Source organism: Protopterus annectens, chromosome 14.part0 (assembly GCF_019279795.1).
Source record: "Protopterus annectens isolate FY-2018-M chromosome 14.part0, PAN1.0, whole genome shotgun sequence".
Classification (NCBI taxonomy): domain Eukaryota; kingdom Metazoa; phylum Chordata; order Ceratodontiformes; family Protopteridae; genus Protopterus; species Protopterus annectens.
Genome location: NC_056748.1, coordinates 182,042,640 through 182,061,514, shown reverse-complemented (window position 1 = coordinate 182,061,514; position 18,875 = coordinate 182,042,640). Strand labels below are relative to the sequence as shown.

Here is an 18,875-nt window from a genome sequence, read left to right as displayed (position 1 = left end):
TCTTGTATTTGTTACACTTATTCTGCCTACTTTTCAGCAATGTACCATTACGTATGTGTTTTAACTGTCTGTTTTGACTGGTTAATGCTGAAATATGTCACTGCAACTTATGTTATTAATCTCTTCTGTTTTCTACAGCCCTGCTATTCTCAGAGAATGTGGCTAAAATTATCCACTACCTTCACTGTTCCTGATCACCCCTTCCACTGTCATCTAGAACAGTGGACACTTTATTTTTATTTTATTTTACATTTGTTTACCGAGATGGTCAGAATGGGACAGTGCCCATTTTCAGCAGAGGCCCAGGGAGAAAAGCTCCAGCCTAAGCTTACAAACAGAATCATCACATCAAGTAATAGAAATTCTAGACAAAAAAAATGAGTGCTAACATATTTACAGGATAAAAATATAAAAAAAAAATATATACATAGTATCAAATAGAACAAGTCTTAAAACACTTGAATATATGGTGGAACTTATATATGTGGAGGAACATTACATTACTTAGGAAATTAAGTAGGAAGAATCACTTAGGCAAAGTAGTGCATAGTTAGTAATACTTCCGTGGTGAGAGTTGTAACTAGGAATGTAACTACTTATAGAGAAGTAGTGTTGTTAGAAAGGATATGTTAACAGAGTCAGTACGTACAGCCAAATTGCATAAGTAATGCTAAGTTAATAATTAACTTGAAGTGTTACATGTGCTAAGCCAGGATTCAAACAAGTGTCTTTTGAGAGATATTTTGAAATTATTAAGATTACTTACGGATCTAATACTATGTGGAAGGGTATTCCAATTTTTAGCAACAAAGTTAGAGTAAAGCGAGTTGCCTGCTGTATTGGATACTCTGGTTACTTGGAGTAAATCTTTGCTAGATGATCGAAGACTACAAATGTTACAGAGTAGGGTTATAGAAGATTTTTTAGGGAAGGTATGTTGTCAGAATTGTGCATTATTTTGTGAGCCATTATTAATTGGTTATAATTCATAATATGAGTTAGTTCCAACCAAGAAAGATTTTTTGGGAATTGACAGCGATGGGTTGAATGTGCGGAATCTGTTGCAAATTTGGAAATCTTATTCTAACATAACTGTAATTTATTTAGTTCTGACTTTTGAGGTTGGTAAGTATGAGGGATGCATATAAGAGTGAGGAGAGAAGGTGGGCTCTAGCTATGGCTATTCTTGCAGCATCTGTTAAGAAATGTTTGTTTCTATACATTGTTCCCATTTTCTTGTGAACCTTTTTGATTGTGTTAGAAATGTGTATGTCAAATTTTAGTCAGTCAATTATGATGCCTAACAGTTTTGTTTGGGAATCTGTGAAAATCATAGTATTATTACTGGCAGTGATATAAAAGTTAGCTGGGAGGTTAGCAGGTTTAGATGGATGAAAGATCATAAGTTTAGTTTTATTAGGGTTGAGAATGAGTTGCGAGTTTGCTAGCCACGTTTCAATATCATAGAAGGCTTTTTGTGTGACTGTAAGAAGTTGAGTTATTGTGGATGCTGCACATATGAGGGTTGAATCATCTGCGTTTTGTATGATAGATGCTTGACAGGAGGCAGTATTAAGATCATTTATGAATATTCTGAAGAGGAGGATTGAACCCTGAGGGAATCCAAGTGTAACAGGAAGGAGTGGGGATAGATCCTGCTTTCATTTCACAGCTTGCTGGCGGCTAGACAGATAACTTTGAAACCAGTTAACAGCATCAGGGTTTACATTAAGATTATTCGGAGTGGACAGTAACTTAAGTAACCTAGGATGGGAAACTGTATCAAATGCTTTAGACATGTCCAAAAAGACTGAAGACACTATTTTGCCATCGTCTCTGAATTAATTTATAGTATTAGTGAAACTTAGAAGAGCTGAGGTAGTGCTATGATGTGGTCGGAATCCATGCTGTGGCGTTGAGAGGAGATTATTGTTTAGAAGGTGTTTAAGAAGTTGAAAGTGGATACATTTTTCCAGAATTATTGAAAGTGGTGAAAGTACAGCAATGGGCCAGTAGTTTGTTAGTTCTGTTGAAATGCCTCCTTTGTGGTGGTGTTGTTTGTCTTTCGGCTTTTTCCCGTTAAGGGGTCGCCACAGTGGAACTCCGGTCCGCTAATGATTGGCAGCAGATTTTTTACGAAACGCCGAGATGCCAGCTCGACGCCCAACCTTCAACGAAGGCATGCCCATTTATGCACACATGCCTCCTTTGTGTAATGGTGTAATATATGAAATTTTCCAAATAGATGGGACATACTGTTCTGTTATAGAACAGTTTATGAGTATTGACACAGGGAAGGCAATAACATCTGCTGTTAACTTTAGATATTCTGCTGGCAAGTTATCTGCTGCCAGTGAAGAGGGTTTCAACTTCTTTAACAGTTTTGCAATAGTTTGTTTTGGGACAGTCTGAAATGAGAATGCATCTACAATATTGCTTGGATTACTGGATGTTGGCATTGTGGGAGACTTGTTATTCTTAGTCAGTGCTAAAACACTTTCAGTGAAGAATATGTTAAATTGTTCAGTAATATTGTTTGTGTTATCAGGTAAATAGGTTCATAGGTTGGTACTAGGCTATCAGCCCTAGGGCCTATACAAGCCTAGCCATAACAATTCCCTGGCTATTTCTTCCCACACTATTTACTTCCCTGGACCCCTGTCTAGCAGGGCAACTGACATGACCCCCGGGGTGAATTTCCTTTCTCCCATCCAATCGTCAAGGTTCCTTTTGAAGAGGACCAAAGAGGCACTCTGCTTGACATGTATGGGCAATCTGTTCCAGAGTCTGGGGAGTCTCTGGGTCAGGAATCTATCCCTCCAGCATGTTTTGTTTATTGTGATGACAAGGTTTAGATCCCTGGAGCGTGTGGCTCTGAGGGATTGGGATTTCTTTAAGTGTAGCATGTCCAACAGCTCTGGGTTTGACATGGCCTTGTATGTTAAGCAAAGATCGCCTCTGAGTAGACGATATGAGACAGAGTATAGCTGGAGTTTTTTAAGGCGGTCAGCATAGGGCATCTGCTTTAGGCCTGTGATTCTTTTAGTGAGGTATTTCTGTGGCCTTTCCAGTTGTTGCAGATGTCTTGAGAGGTACATACCAAATGGGGAATTGTATTCTATAATGGGTCTAATGAGGGATGAGTACAGTGGGACAATGACCTCCTTTTTTCTGGATGAAAAGCCCTTAATGAAGAGGTGTGCTACATAGAAGGATTTCCTGACTGTTGTGGCGATGTGGTTATCGAAGGTGAGACCACTGTCCACCTGTGTCCCTAAGTCTCTTCTCAAACTTTCGGTGTTTAGTGTACTGCCACCTATATGGTAATTCACGGATACATGTTTTTTCCCAAAGGGGGTAACTATACATTTCTTGGCATTGAGCTTGAGCCCATGGCTCTGGCACCAAGCATCTGTTTCTGTAAGGCCCATTTGTAGAGTATCCACATAATTTGGGGATTCAATAATGGCTCCAGTTTGCAGTCATCTGCAAACTTTGTTATACAGAGTCCCTTAGTGTTGGCCTGTACTTCAGAGAAGTAGATGCCAAACAAGAGCGGTCCCAGGACTGAACCCTGAATTACTCCACTTGTCACTTGTCTGGAGCTGGATTTGGAGTCGGCTACTTTTACAGTGTGGGTTCTATCAGTAAGCCAATTACCAACCCATTGGGTGACGTAGGGATTAATGCCCAGCTTAGTAAGTTTATCTATGATTCCAGAGTGGGGGATGGTGTCAAAGGCCTTGGCAAGGTCTAGATAGGCTGTGTGGACCACCTTACCCTTGTCCATGGCTCTGGAGACTGATTCAAAGAAGTCAATCACGTTCAGGAGACAGGATCGGCCCTTCACAAACCCAAACTGGGTGGGGTCCAGTGTTTGAAGGTTGCCAATGTCTTTGTTTATAAGTTCCATGATAATACGCTCCATGGCCTTGCAGATAAGGCTTGTCAGACTGATGGGACGGTAGTTTCCTGGATCCAAGGTGGATCCCCCTTTGTGGAGTGGGATAACTGTAGCTGTGCGCCACTCAGTGGGCACGAAAACTGAGGTGAGGCTATGATTAAACATGACACTTAGGTGAGGTGCCAGTTCATATTGTAGTTCATGTAGTACACAGCCCGGGATGTCATCTGGTCCCATGGATGCTGTATTCTTAGCTTTGGAGAATGCGTTTTTTTACCTGTGTGGCCGTTATTACCGGAATTTGGCAATCTTCCGGTATTGAGATGGGCCATTTAGGGAGTTAGAGGGGGGTGAAGTTGGCACTGAATGTGGTTTAGCCAGAATGAAGTATGTTATTGATAGTGTTCCAGAATTTTTGTGGATTCATTCTGTATTTCCATTGTAAATTAGAACAGCAGTGCTGGCTGTCTAGTTTAATTTGGTGTTTGGTACTGTTTCTAAGTTGCTGGTAAATTAAACGGTTTTGGAGGGATTTATTTTTAGCCCAAGTTTGCCATGCTTTGTCCCTTTGTTTTAGGAGGGTACAAGTCTCATGGGTTAACCATGGTGTGTAGTTAGCTTTGACACAAACTGTTCTTGGAGGTGGAAGTCTGTTTAGTGTTGCACAGCAGCATCTAAGGGCAGTTTCTTAAGAAGAGCCCAGTCTATTTTTCAAGAATATTAAGTAGAATCTGCAAGTTAAAAATTTTCTTAGTACGAACTTGGACAAGGATTTACAAACTATCCTTCAACCCTAAAACAACCAGCAAAATGAAGCACATATGTTTTCTCTATACTAACCTTCAAAAATGATCTCTGGAAATACCTAAAAGGGAACCACCCTGAACTATTCATAGATGGTGTCCTCATTATTACAAGTCTATAAGCAGCTAATTTCATATTCTTTCTGATTCTTACAAAAACGTAAATAGCTGCATTGGTAGATTATTTTAAGCCTGGGCTGGATCCTTCAGTAACTGTATCAATTTTTCTGCAAACAATTCTAGGAAGAGTATTCACATGTAGCAAAGGTTTTTATCAACCAGTACTTCTTTGTAAGCACTGTTTACAATCCATATCTATTATGTACACAAGTATGCTAATTCTGTGAGGAACAATTGTACATAAACTGTGGATCACTTATAACAAGCCTATACCACAGTGGGGCTACTTGATTAACAAATAATTTAAAATAAATAAAATATTTTTTATTGCTGGAGATATCATTCTGAAATGACAGTCTCACATATACAGTTGCTATGCACACCCTTAAAATAAACTGGCACACTTCACTGGGCCACTCCAAAGGTGTCTAAAGACATTTTCCAAGTTTAGCACTGTTAAAAACATATCAAGGAAGTATTTGTTCACTGTTCCGCCGACCTCAAAGATGAATTCTAAATGCAGTCAATAACAATGTGGGGTGCATGTCATAAGGTGTAATATCCGGCAAAGACTGTGTCACTATGGTTTATTTTAAGACACAGTCTCAGCTGTGTAATCAACAGTCTTGTTCTGTCCCATGATGGGCCTCAGTAGGCTGCCCACAGTGGTTTCAGACATGTTTGCGTTAAACCCAACAGTTTTCACTGTAATACACAAACTTCAGGCTAGCACACTAATAAGCCTCTGGCAGTTTCTTTTAATAGCTCCCCTGCTAACTTCTCTCAAGTAGCAATGGGGGTCTGGTGAGTAATCATCAGTTTACAGGTCACTGTTTGGTGAGAGTGCTGCATTCTGCAGCTCTTCTATGCAGAAAGCAGAAGTCTAATTTATTAAACACTCTCCATGTTTATTCTTGTCCACATTAACATGTTACAAATCTTAAATGAGACGTACATTAGACTACAACATTAAGAATACATGATTATGGTTTTGTTGCATCAATGCCATGAGTTTTTTTTTCTTCCCAATAATATATGCTAGTAAGAAAGCGCTGAGATATATGCATCTATTTTTGCATGTGTGCACATATCTGTAAATTAGCTTGCGTGATTAAAACTTCATGAACTATTAAAGATATTATAAAATCCCACAATATATTGCAATGCATGATTTTTATAAAGACTTGCCTTCTGGAAAAATACAACTGAACATTTGAAAAAAAGATTTTCAAAATGCATGACTAATAATACCATTTTAATACTAACAGCTCTTTTATGATTAAGCTTTCTTTGCTTTTATCTTCTGTGGTTACATTCTAATAAATGCAAAAAAGGAACAAGACACATATGCTGTTAGGCTTTTCTGTGCATTTGGCAGGAGGTGAAATATTCAAAAGAGATGTTAGGGATTAATTACTTTTTACTAAAGTACTCATTGGTTCATAGGTGTGTACTAGGCTAATGGCCCTGGAGCCTTTACAAGCCTTGCCCATAGAAGTGCCCTGGCATCATGCCGCCCATTAGTTCCCAGTACCTCTATCAAGTAGAGCTACTGGAGTGATCTCCGAGGTGAACTTTCTATTACCCATCCACTCATCAAGATTTCTCTTGAAGAGGGGCAGCAAGGTGATCTGCTTGACATGTATTGGAAGTCTATTCCAGAGCATGGGCAGTCTCTGTATTATGAACCTGTCCCTCCAGCATGTTCTGTTGATTGTGGTAATGAGGTTGTGGTGTGGAGGGATTGGGATTTCTTTAAATGTAGCATTTCTAACAGAGCTGTGTCAAACGTGGCTTTGTAAGTCAAGCACAGATCACCTCTTAGTAGATGATATGAGACAGAGAATAGCTGGAGTTTTTTAGTCTGTCAGTGTAGGACATGTATTTAAGGCCTAGGATCCTCTTTGTGAGGTACTTCTGTGGCCTCTCCAGCTGTTGCTGGTGTCTAGTGAGGTACATACAAAATGGGGAATTATACTCTATGACTGGTCTAATGAGGGAAGAGTAGAGAGAAATGATTACCTCTTTATTCCTGGATGCAAAACCCTTGGTAATGAGATGTGCCATATATTGGTAAAGCAAGTACTGCTACTGAACACTGTTCAAAATTGTAATGTATTAACAGTGCTAAGCATACCTCTCAAGTAACCAGATGTTAGCAGAATGTCTTGATTTTTGCTTCATGTTTTTGGTATGTTCCTCATAAAATTTGTGGTTTACTGGATTTTTGTGGCAAATCATGGGGGACTGAATTCACTAATTAATGACAATCATTTTTGTTTAAAACTTCATATCTTTCAGAAAATGCATAGTAATGCAAGAACTTTTATTCTAGCAACTTTCTAACTTTACAACAGCAATATTTAAAATTCACAGTAAAAAACTCAGTCTTCAGGATAAAGTGCCTCTGTGGTACAAAATGAAGAATAATAGAAGCATAAACACAAAGGCACACCACTGGCTCGAATATCCAATGAAACTCTTTATTGAAAGTAGAACAGTAAGCACTTTCACATTGCAAGGAACGCTTCTTCAGACTTAATGAAATTTTAAAACCAAACTGCCATTAAATAGCTCTTCATGCATCACCTGACCCATTATTACCTACAATTAAAACCTTAAAGCGGTAAACATAGTCTTATATCATGATCTATGTATAAGAATATACTTAAAATGCATATAAAATATATATATAAAAAAAATATCAATAACTCTATAAATACAATGCTCTAAAATATACATATAAGCGATATAAAATATATATATATATATAAATAAATAAATTACTAATAAAAACTCTCTACACCTACATAATACTACTAAACTGGGTAAATACAATCATGACTAAGCTATTTATCTAACACTATATTGAACTATCACTACAAAAAACAAGTGTGTAAAAGATAACAAAGAACACTGCTATCATTAGAAAACATGGCGGCCTATAAATAATGTCATAGGTGACATCTGGAATGACTAGCACTAGACTGAGGTGTAATGTCCTCTAATGAAAAAATGTATGTAACAAGTACTATGAAGCCAAGTAAGGATTCAGCGATTGATTGGGCTATCTTTCAGAAAAAGGTTTCAAGCTCAACTTTTCATTGAGGCCATGTCCCTTATCTGCCTGATACCTCAGGATCCATTTATTTTCCTCCTTTTCGGTGTAGTTCTTTATGTTCCCTAGTCTACTGCTGGTTCTGATAAGCTCTATTGCCATAAAACTAAATTTATGGCTTAAATCACTGCTGATAGTATGCCTCGCTAAGGCATTATGTTCATCTTCTTGTCTTATGGCGTACCAAGTGTTCTCCTACTCTCTTTCTTAATGTTCTATTGGTCTTTCCAATATAGAAAGATTCACATTTTGAACAGTGAGCTGAATAGACCAAATTCCTGGATTTACAGTCAGTGTAGTGCTTAAAACTAAATAGCTTCCCGGTATCTGGATGTTTGAAGGTGTTCTCATTCTTCATGAACTTACAGTGATTACAACTCCGGCAGGCAAAAGTGCCTTGCCTATCGGACTGTACTATATCTTTCTTGTTATCCTCATAGCAAAGTATTATTTTAAGTGATTTGGTGTTCCTATAGGAGTATCTAGGTCGTTCCCCTACTATTTGCAACACTGTCTCATCCATGGTCAGAATATTCCAGTGCTTGCAGATAACCTCATTAATTTTCTTATTACTGTTGGTGTAGGGAATGGTAAGCCTCTGTGTCTGATTGCTGGTGTCTCTTCTTTATGAATGATGTCCACCTTGTTTAAAGAAGGGTTTGCCCCTATCCTGTCTGACCATAGATATAGTGTCTAATAGTCCTGCACTCACTCTATCTCTATAACCTCTTTCCTTGAACTGATATTTGAGTTTATTTATAGTCTTATCAAAAGTTCTGTCATGGCTGGTCAACCTAGATACTCTTAGTCCTTGTCCTTTAACTATGTTTTGATAAACATGAGGAGGGTGCATACTACTTCTATATAGTAGTGTATTTTTTCTACAACTCTTCCTGTATAGTTGTGTCTGAATCTCTTCTTTTCTCATAATAATAGAGACGTCAAGAAAATCAATCTCTTCCTTAGAGGACTTGGCTGTGAAATGAAAAAAAAACAGTGGTGCCATTTAAATATTCAAGAAAAACTGTCAATCTCTCTAAACTGCCTTTCCATATTAAAAAGACATAGTCCACAAAACGTTTATAATACCTAATATTCTCACTAAACACCATGTTGTTCATTACATAAATGTGTTCCCAGTAGGCCATTACAATATTCGCATATGAGTTGGCACATGGTGCCCCCATTGCCACTCCACTGACTTATAGGTAATATTTATTTCCGCGGGTAAAAGCATTATGGCCAAGTACAATTTCTAATAGTGTGACAATTCTAATAACTTCTTCCCTGGGAGTATTTTTATTAATTAGGAACAGCCTCACATATTCTAGGCCTATACTGTTAGGAATACTGGTGAATAAAGAAGTAATGTCTAATGTAACTAAATAGTAATCAAAAACATTAACATCATTGTGTTTGTACTCTGACAAAGTCTCTACAAAATACTGTGTATCTCTAATAATAGTAATAGTGTTCTCTACTATATGTTTCAGACATTTCTCAACATACACTGACAATTTTTCTGTTAACCAGCCTCTGCTGCATACTATAGGTCTTAAAGGTGGATGCACCATATCCTTGTGTACCTTGGGCAAACCCCTAAATGTAGGTACTAATGGTGTCTCTATAAGGAAATAATTGTACAGTTCATTGTTAATGATGTTTGACATGAGTACATCATATAATCCTCCATGCACATCTCTAATAAGTTTATTCAATTGATTGGTATTCAGTTCCTGATAAGTATTAATATCACTAAGCATTTCATTTATAGTTTCTTCGTAATATACCTTATCCAAAATAACTACAGCATCACCTTTGTCAGCTGGTTTAATAACAATATGAGCATTAATTTGTAGATTTTTAAGGGCTTCTCACTCACTGCTAGTCATGTTAAAGAATTCACTTTAACATTTACTTTTTCTTCTTCAAAGGCTTCCAATAATGGATTAATAGGTGGTATAAACATGGAGGGTTTCCTATGCCCGACCATTACAATGTCTTTCTGATTCCCAGACAACAGCTTTAAACCAATGTTTCTAACAAACATTTTAATGTCTATTAAAAGGTCCACCACATTAACTGAGGTTGAGGGAATGAAAGAAAGTCCCTTGTTCAGTAAAGATTCCTCTGCTTCATTTAGAGCATAATGAGAAATGGTATTATATCTGACTAACGTGCTTCAGAACCTTCCTCTGAAACTCGAACTGCTCTTCTGAGGATTTGCATTTCCTGGCTCAATTTGAGGGTGTCCACATAGGCTTCTGTGGTGGCCGTATCGGTAAAGGAAAAGGGGGGAGAGTGTTGGAAGATGCAGCCACCTGTATTGCATCTTCTTCGCATCGTTCCTTTCTTCTAACATCCGTATTTGTCCTTGTAAACAATGTGCTGGCTGTGGAGGTAGAGGAAACAGCCATTGGAATACCCCCATTATTGTCAGGCTTCTCCGTTGTTTCTTTCACGGTTCCCTGGACTGCCTCAGAAACCGTGGGTGTAGCCGTATTTAACTGAACTTTCGGTAGGTGTGCGTAAGCTGCTGGTAGCGCTTCTGATTGGTTTGGCGACAAATTCTTTCTTCTGATGGGTTCCCTCGGCCAAGAAAAGACGTTGCCAAGGTAAAAGTCAAAAGCGTCTCATTCTAACTTTTTCTTTTTAACTTGAAGAAGTCTATTTTCCATGAACGAGATGTTGGTAGTGAGTTCCAGTTCAAATGCTTCTAGTTCATTAACGGAGATTTGTTTCTGCAAGTCATTACGTAGCAAAACAATCTCGGCAGTTAATTCAGTTTCAATGAGCATGTATTGCTCTATGAGTAATCTAATGTAGCCAAAACTCGTGTCTAGACTGAGTTTTTGACATTTGGCCAGCATGTCAGGATATGTTGTGCCGAAAGTTGGCATTTTTAATAATCAGTCCTCTTGGGACTACCTGGAGCGTAATACATGCCTCCATATGCTTCCTTTGCCACTGTGTTGTCTTAAGCTTTGCCAGTTTATTATCTAAATTCCTTTTGAGCTGCAGAACCACGATGTTCATCTCTTGGTTCGATTTCCCATTGGCTAGGTTGCATAAATCGTTTCTGGTAAAGGACAGTAGAGGATTTCTCTCTGCCTTTAACAGTCTCTGAAATGATGTTTCATTCTTCTCATTTATGTTAATAGAGCCAACGGCTCTAGGGTTATATGACAGTTCAGTATCTGTCCCTTCAGACTAGTAGTAAAACAATGAATACTCACAGTACAAAACTCAGTCTTCAGGATAAAGTGCCTCTGTGACTCAGTTCTACTTTCAATAAAGAGTTTTGTTGGATATTCGAGCCAGTGGTGTGCCTTTGTGTTTATGCCTCCAATATTTAAAATTTGTCCCTATTTTTTGGGCTTTGTCCCCCATTTATTTTTGGCTTTGTCCAGATTTTTTGTGCCAAGAGGTTGATATCTATGACAGTGCATAATGACCCTCACTTAAGAAAGCATATTTAGGTTAGCATGCATACAACAGCCAAAAACTACGAACAAAGATTGCATATCATGGTGTTAATTATACTTACACAGAATGTTTACTATTTATGACACAAAAATAAAGAACTAAAACCTTTCTAAGTAACCAAAGTTTTTTTGTTTAATCTGTAGATTAAAGAAAAACAGACGTTTTCCAGTGGCAGCTTTTTATAATTTTCAAGGGATTTACATCCCTCTGTAAGTCTTCAGTTACAATATCTAACAAACATTAGGTATGTACACTATGCGTGTGTGTGCTCATGCATGCACAAACGTATATAAGCTGGCATGCTTTTGCAAGTGTACCGTGTGTGTGTGTCTACATATATATATATATATATATATAAATAAATGGTGCTATAGTGTATAACCAATCTGCAATTAACAGAATATTCAGCAAAGCAAACCTAACTGCTGGAAGGCTTTCTACGTGGCCCACCTCATAAGTAAGGGTATTTCACCAAGGAACAAGGAGGTCATAACATCCCTGTACTTCTCCCTTATCAGACCCATTATCGAGTACAGTGCCCCCTTTGGCATGTACCTTGCCAAGCACATGCTGCAGTTGGAGAGACCATAGAGGCTCCTGACCAGGAAAATCCTGGGTCTCAAACAGCTATCCTATACAGATAGGCTAAAAGCCCTGTCCCTCCACTCAGTCTCATACAGACTGCTCAGAGGTGACCTGTGTCTGGCATACAAGGTCATTTCAGACTCAGCCTTGATGGAGTTGTTGCATATCCATAAGACAAACTCCACTCGCACAACCTGCACGCAAGGCCTTAACCTTGTCTGTAACATTAATAGAACTTGTTGGGAGGATAGATTTGTGCCCCAAAGACTCCCCCATCTGTGGAATAGACTCCCTCTCCATGTCAGGCAGAGTACCTCTCTAGCCCTCTTTAAGAGGAACCTGGATGACTGGATGGGAAACAGAAAATATACCCCCTGGGATCCCACCTATGTCCCTGCTGGGCAGGGGAAACAGGTGCTGACTTTGATGGAACATGGGCGAAATTCTTGGTTAGGCTTATAACGGCCTCCAAGCCAATAGCCTAGTACCATCCTATGAACTCGGTTCAACTCACTCAATACATCAAATGCTAAATAAACATAAAAAACATTGCTTTTGCAAGGGGCTAACCAATTTACACTCCTCCACCCCCGTTATTTTAAATATTTCAACTCTGAGACTACACAACATTAGTGAAAACAGCAATTCCCTTACCCCACTGTATGCAAACATGAAAAAAACACATTCCATGCTGTAATTAAGCAGTGTAAATGAATGGAACAGACTGATTCACTTACAGTACTAAAAGCAAACAAGCTGCATTGTGTCAATCAACAGCATGCATCGATCTAACAGACTTATAATATATATACAGCAAACCTATAGGTCGATTAAATGCAACTCAACAATAAATAATATAATATAATATAATATATATATATATATATATATATATATATATATATATATACACATATATATATATATATATATATATATATACATATATATATATATATATACATATAGATATATGTATATGTATATGTATATATGATTCCCTTCACAACCTCAAAGTTTCAAGACTTCAAACTGCAAATGGCCGAGACCAGAAGATCGAAGTTGTGAAACTTTGAATGTTTTGAATGGAGATCGCTGTACAGTGTGGAAATGGAAATTTACCATTTTCCTCACTGTAGTGCGATCTCTACGTTGGTACATTTATTTAGCAGAGGGTGTGGGATGCAGGGGGGGGCTTGCCTCCCTGCAAAATCGTAATTTTTTTTGTTTTTATTTTTTTTTTTACAATTTTGAAGTTTCAAAACTTCGATCATTTGCAGTATGAAGTTTTGAAACGTCGAGCTTTTGAAATAGATCAGTATATATACATACATACATATAAAAGTATCAAAAACACAGACAGGCCTCCTGCACTTTCCACACCCATACAACTTAATCTATACTAACAAGTGATTGCACAACAGCAGTGAAAAGGAAAAAACTACACTGTCCAATAATCTCAGAAATGGTCATACACTTGATGAAACCAGCAAAATATTCAACAATTCCCACTTCAACAAACACAATATTTGCTGAAATTACCTGAAGCTGCATTTATATATCTGTGTGTGTGTGTGTGTGTGTGTGTGTGTGTGTGGGTCTACTTTGATTCACTGAAAACTCATTTCACTGAATTTCAAAACACTCGCACCAAAACGCTGAAAGCTCAAATCACTGAAAACCCATTTCACTGAATCACATTTCAATGAATGTAAATACTGTTGGGCATATAAAACGTATATGCCCTTTTCCCCATTGTAGTGTGATCCTGGAGTTACTATATACAGTTGGGGGGGGGGGGCGGTTGAGGAAAGCAATAAGAAACTCTGCTGAACTGAATTTTTGGTGTTTGGTTACTGTAAGGGGGAAAAGTGGTAGGTATTGGGAAATATTAAAGCAATACCACCACCTTTACTCTTTATACAGTCATTATGGATATGGATGATATTATAGCCAGGAAGTATCACTTCTGAGTCGTTTATGCTGGGTTTAAGCCACGTTTCAGTTGCAGTGAGAAAATCAGGATTACATTGGGTAATCCAGGCATGTAGTTCAGCAGTTTTATTTCTTATACTTCTAATATTTATTGCAGTAAAAATTAGATTGCCAGGGTTGGGGATTGGCTGTTGTTGGGTTACAGAAGTATGTGGAGCAGAATTATCTTTGTGCTCATTGTGATAGATGGGGCCAGGATTGGGGTGTATATCTCCTCCTACAAGGATTTGAGTATATTGGGGAATAATCCTACTTGTTTTTTGGAGAGGATTTTTGCACTTAATTTTGTTTTGGTTTGAGTTGAAATGCAATTAAGTAGCCTATATTTGGAATAAAGGTGATGTGCAATATTAAATAGGTTTGGTGCAATGTGGGGAGAGCATAAAGAGGAAGTATAGATAAGTGGCTGGGACAGAATTGGAGAGATGGTGACAGATATTATTGAGTCATGGTAAGATGACAGAGGACACAGTAGGAGGAAAATAACAGAGGATAAGTTGAAGAGTAGCATAATTAAGTACAGGAATCTATACTGATAGATGTCCGGTAGTGGGGAAGAAGAAAAGAAGGAAACAAGAAGTAGGAGATTCAGTGACAGTGGATTCTGGAAGCTGGAAGAGGACAGGTAAAGAGCGGAGTGTTTTCTATAAAAGAAGAGTGGTAGGCTGTCTTACCATCTTCTCTGGAATGTTAGAGGGGTATTTAAAGGCAAGAGTATAATGATGTATTCAAAATAAGAAAAATGAAGGTTTATTTGGGAAAAGAAAATGATACAATGTAGAGTAGATAGGTACTATTAGGGAGGGTTCTGATTATAAATGGATATAGTGCAAAACACTATGGAAGGGAGAAGATAGTTGGGAATGGGGCTAAAAATTAAAAAGAGATAAGGAAGTAAAAAACAAGAAACAAAAATGTATGTACAGAAGTAGTAAGGTTATTTTACCTGAATGAAAATGAATTAATAGTAACACAGTATAGTGTTGTACCTTACTGAAGACATATTTCTGCTGTGCTAACATGCCATCCTGTGCTGTTTTATTGCCGCTGTGTATCCATAGGTTATCCCAACAGACTCCTGAAACAGAAACAGATTAATCCACGGTGGCACAGCGGTAGCGTTGTTACCTCACAGAAAGAGGTTCTACTGTTCGATTCTCGGCTGGAGTGCCTTTCTGTGTGGAGTCTGCATGTCCTCCCCGTGGTCGAGTGGCCTCCAAAAGACATGCATGAATGGGCGTGCCATAAAAAGAGAATGCCAATCATTAGCAGACCGGAGCTCCGCTGTGGCAACCCCTAGCCGGGAAAAGCCGAAAAGACAAACAACTCCTGAAACAGAAAGAGTCTGAGGAGACACTGACATCAGGTTGTGTAGGGGACAGACATCAACCCCCCCCCCGGTCACCTGTGATAAGAAAGGAAAAAGCAGTACATTAATACCGGCACTATTATGCTCTGCAGAACTGTACTGTAATATATGTAAGGATTTCTACACTGTCCTCACTATGATAGACCTGTTGAAAACCCAAACTCATATAGTAGGACGTAAGGACAGTACTAACAGCTGTAGTTGTTTGAAAATAACATCTCATTACACTGCACTTTCATTGGCAACAGTGAGGTACACTGGTGATATTTGTAAAGACTCTACACAGTTGACACATATGACATTCTGTAGTGTCCTGACAATACCGTCACACCTACAAGGCATAGCTATGAGTCTAACATGTGTACAGTCAGAATATAACTGTGCAGTTGGCAATCATGCAGACAGTACAGCAATGCAGGCAGCAGGCCCAGGATGACAGTGTACGGATTATACTGCTATACACCTACTTCTATAACAAAACAGTGTCATACTTACCAGGAGCAAGACCATGGGGTTGGCCAATACCAGACGGACCTGTGAAAAGGTGAAGGAGAGGTAATGTCAGTACCACCTCATGTTCCAGCACCACAAGGTAATATGTCCATATAGCTCACATTTACAGTAGTCATTGTGTTAATTGTTATATTGGCCAAAATGTGAGCATGACAGTTATACTGCAGTGAAACCCCCCCCGAAAACAGACAGACCTGACACCCACACAAGACTATGTATGCCTTAATACACTGAATGCTGCAGTATTGCAATGTTGATCAAACTAAGCTTACCTGCACGCTCCTCTGCACTGGACACTGTGGCACCCACATCGACGACGTAGGGTGTGATGGATGCCTGGGAGCTGTGTGTACCTAGATTTTCCAGGAATTCCTCAGTGGCTGAGAGTGGCCGTTCAGATGCAGCCGTTCATCGATGGCATCACAATCCCTGGGTACATCTGCTGCTCTTCTGCATGCGGCACTGATCATGTCCATTACGCAGTATCAAATTTGGTCATATGTCCTGTTCTGATGACCAGTGCCACTGACATCACAGACAAGGTCAGCCTACAATGCCTCCTGCTGTTCCCTGTTGTGCCTTCCCCTAGGCAGTAGGAGTTCATGGTGTTAACAGAGTCCTTCCAGTATTAACTCATCTTCTGCATCCGTGAAAGCTGCATGGCATCTTGCATACATCTTCCCTGAAAGACAATCAACATGGGAACACATATCAGGATCACATATGTGGAAGTACACTATGTAGAGATACAGCCAGGACAGAATGGCTGGCAATATCCACTGCTTGATCACACATGTCATATTCCACAATGTGCAAACATACTCTGTGTGGACACAACTAGGATACTGGCGACAGTCAGGTACTCTAGTGTGTGCCATGACAGATACTGCTGTAAGTTCATACAGCTGACATTGGAGTTTATTGTAGTCTGTACCCTTTCCAGTCAAATTAAGGCATGTGTTTAAGGTAAGTATGTAAGGCAATGGTATCACTAACAGAGTACTAAGCAACATGTCTGTTGTGTCCTTGAGCAAGATGGGGTATAAATATAAAAATATGTCCACCATTTGGGCAACTGTCAGGCCAAGTGTTACAGTCTTGTAGTAATTTGAAGCATGTATGAGGGCAGTCCATGTTACAAGCAGGTATTTCAAATGCGTATGTTGGGTGTGGAGCTATCGGCACTGTGAGTTTGAAAGGACTGTGTGGTGCACTGATATTAGTGGCCCTCATTTGCAGTACCGGAGTTGAATTTCTCTGTGAATTTATATTAATTCATGACGTAACACTTCATACACTTATACTTTTGCTACAGGGATATGTGAAGTGTTTGTCTATCTGCAGGCCTGTGACTTCCATCAGTGAAATGCAGACATTTCATTTGATACGCATTGTGTGGATAAAGAGTGCATGACGCAGTCATTATTTGTTGGCTTCACAATACTATAATTCTACTGCTACACACCACTGGATTTGAACCCAGGACTGTGTGTGGCAAAATGTATGGTTTGCAAGGCATTTAATAGACTGAGCTACTGAGTCACTCTTACAGCAGGTGTATTTTGCAAGATATATGTGCATACATACAGGCTGTGACAAATATTTTCTACAACCATCAGTATGTGCACGGCTTTATATAAATGTACTTCTGCACGAGGGTCCCAGTTGAACATGTACTTTGCAATTAATTCCTTAGCAGGTGTCTTTCTACATGCTGCTGATAAAAGGGCACATTTACCTGCTATCACAGGCCTCACTTACATCCATTATTACGTCTTTGGCTTTCTAGTGGTGTACTATTGCACAGAGTCCAAGGTACACTCCCATTTTTTCCATTACTTTTTAATCAAGTTTGAGTGGTGCAGTGTGGCGCGCAGCTCCACTGGAACAAGCTTAATGAATGTAACTGGCACTAGAGGTGGCAACATCCTTGACCTGGTAATTACTAACATGGGCAACCGTTGCTCTACACCAGTAGTCAACTCCTCCCTGTTTAGATCCGGCCACAAACGAATCATCTTGGAAATCCACATCCCCCCCTCGCAAAGGTAACAACCATGAAAAACTTCTCCAAAGCTAACTTTGGGCTCCTAAAAACAGAGGTGGCTAACTTCACTGCACCCATGCAAATGGAGACTAGTTGCATGACTGCCGAATCATACACCAAAGCACTGCACGAACACGTACACAAATGCATGGATCTCACCATACCAAATAGAAGCAAGACGCTCTCCTCCAAAAATAGGAAGCCAATCTGGTGGTCCCCTGCCATAAACAAACTCTACAACAGAAGGAGGAAACTGATGCGGAATAAGGTGAAGTCTCAAGACTGGAAAAACTCCCTTATCAGCCTCAACAAAAAGACGAGATCCCTCATCAAATCCTCTAAAGCTATCTATGAAAACAGAATTGCAGCAGATAGTAAAGACAACCACAAGGCCTTCTATAGTTATGTAAAGAATCTCCACAACAATACCCAGACTTCCTCTGAGTTACTGCACAATGGTATATCCTATACCGAGCCAACAGATATTGTCAATATACTGGCCGACAGATTCAGTGCCAACTCTACTCCTCTCTCCCCTCCCAAAGGACCTATCACGTTAACAGTAGATTGCCAGGCACCCAGCATTACTGCTGCATATGTTAAAACAGCACTGTCCAAGGCCAAGAATACAGCTTCAATGAGACCTAACAATATGCCTGGCTGTGTTCTTCATGAACTAGAGAGTGAACTGGCACCTTACCTGTGTGCCCTGTTCAATCACAGCCTCACCTCAGGATTTGTCCCTACCAAATGGCGCACTGCTACAGTCATCCCTCTCCACAAAGGTGGAGCAACTACAGACCCTGGGAACTATCGCCCCATTATCCTACCAAGTCTGACATGCAAAGCTATGGAATGCATCATTATGGACCTAATAAACAAGGATATAGGGAATTTCAAACTCTGGATCCCACACAGTTTGGTTTTGTGAAGGG

At 39.3% G+C, this 18,875-nt stretch overlaps 1 protein-coding gene across 3 annotated transcripts in view; it reads right to left on the bottom strand.

Moving 5' to 3' along the window:
- Nucleotides 1–18,875, bottom strand: part of FAF1 (Fas associated factor 1) — a 5,915,525-nt gene that overhangs the window by 3,678,349 nt on the left and 2,218,301 nt on the right. The gene's annotated exons all lie outside the window — the stretch shown is intronic.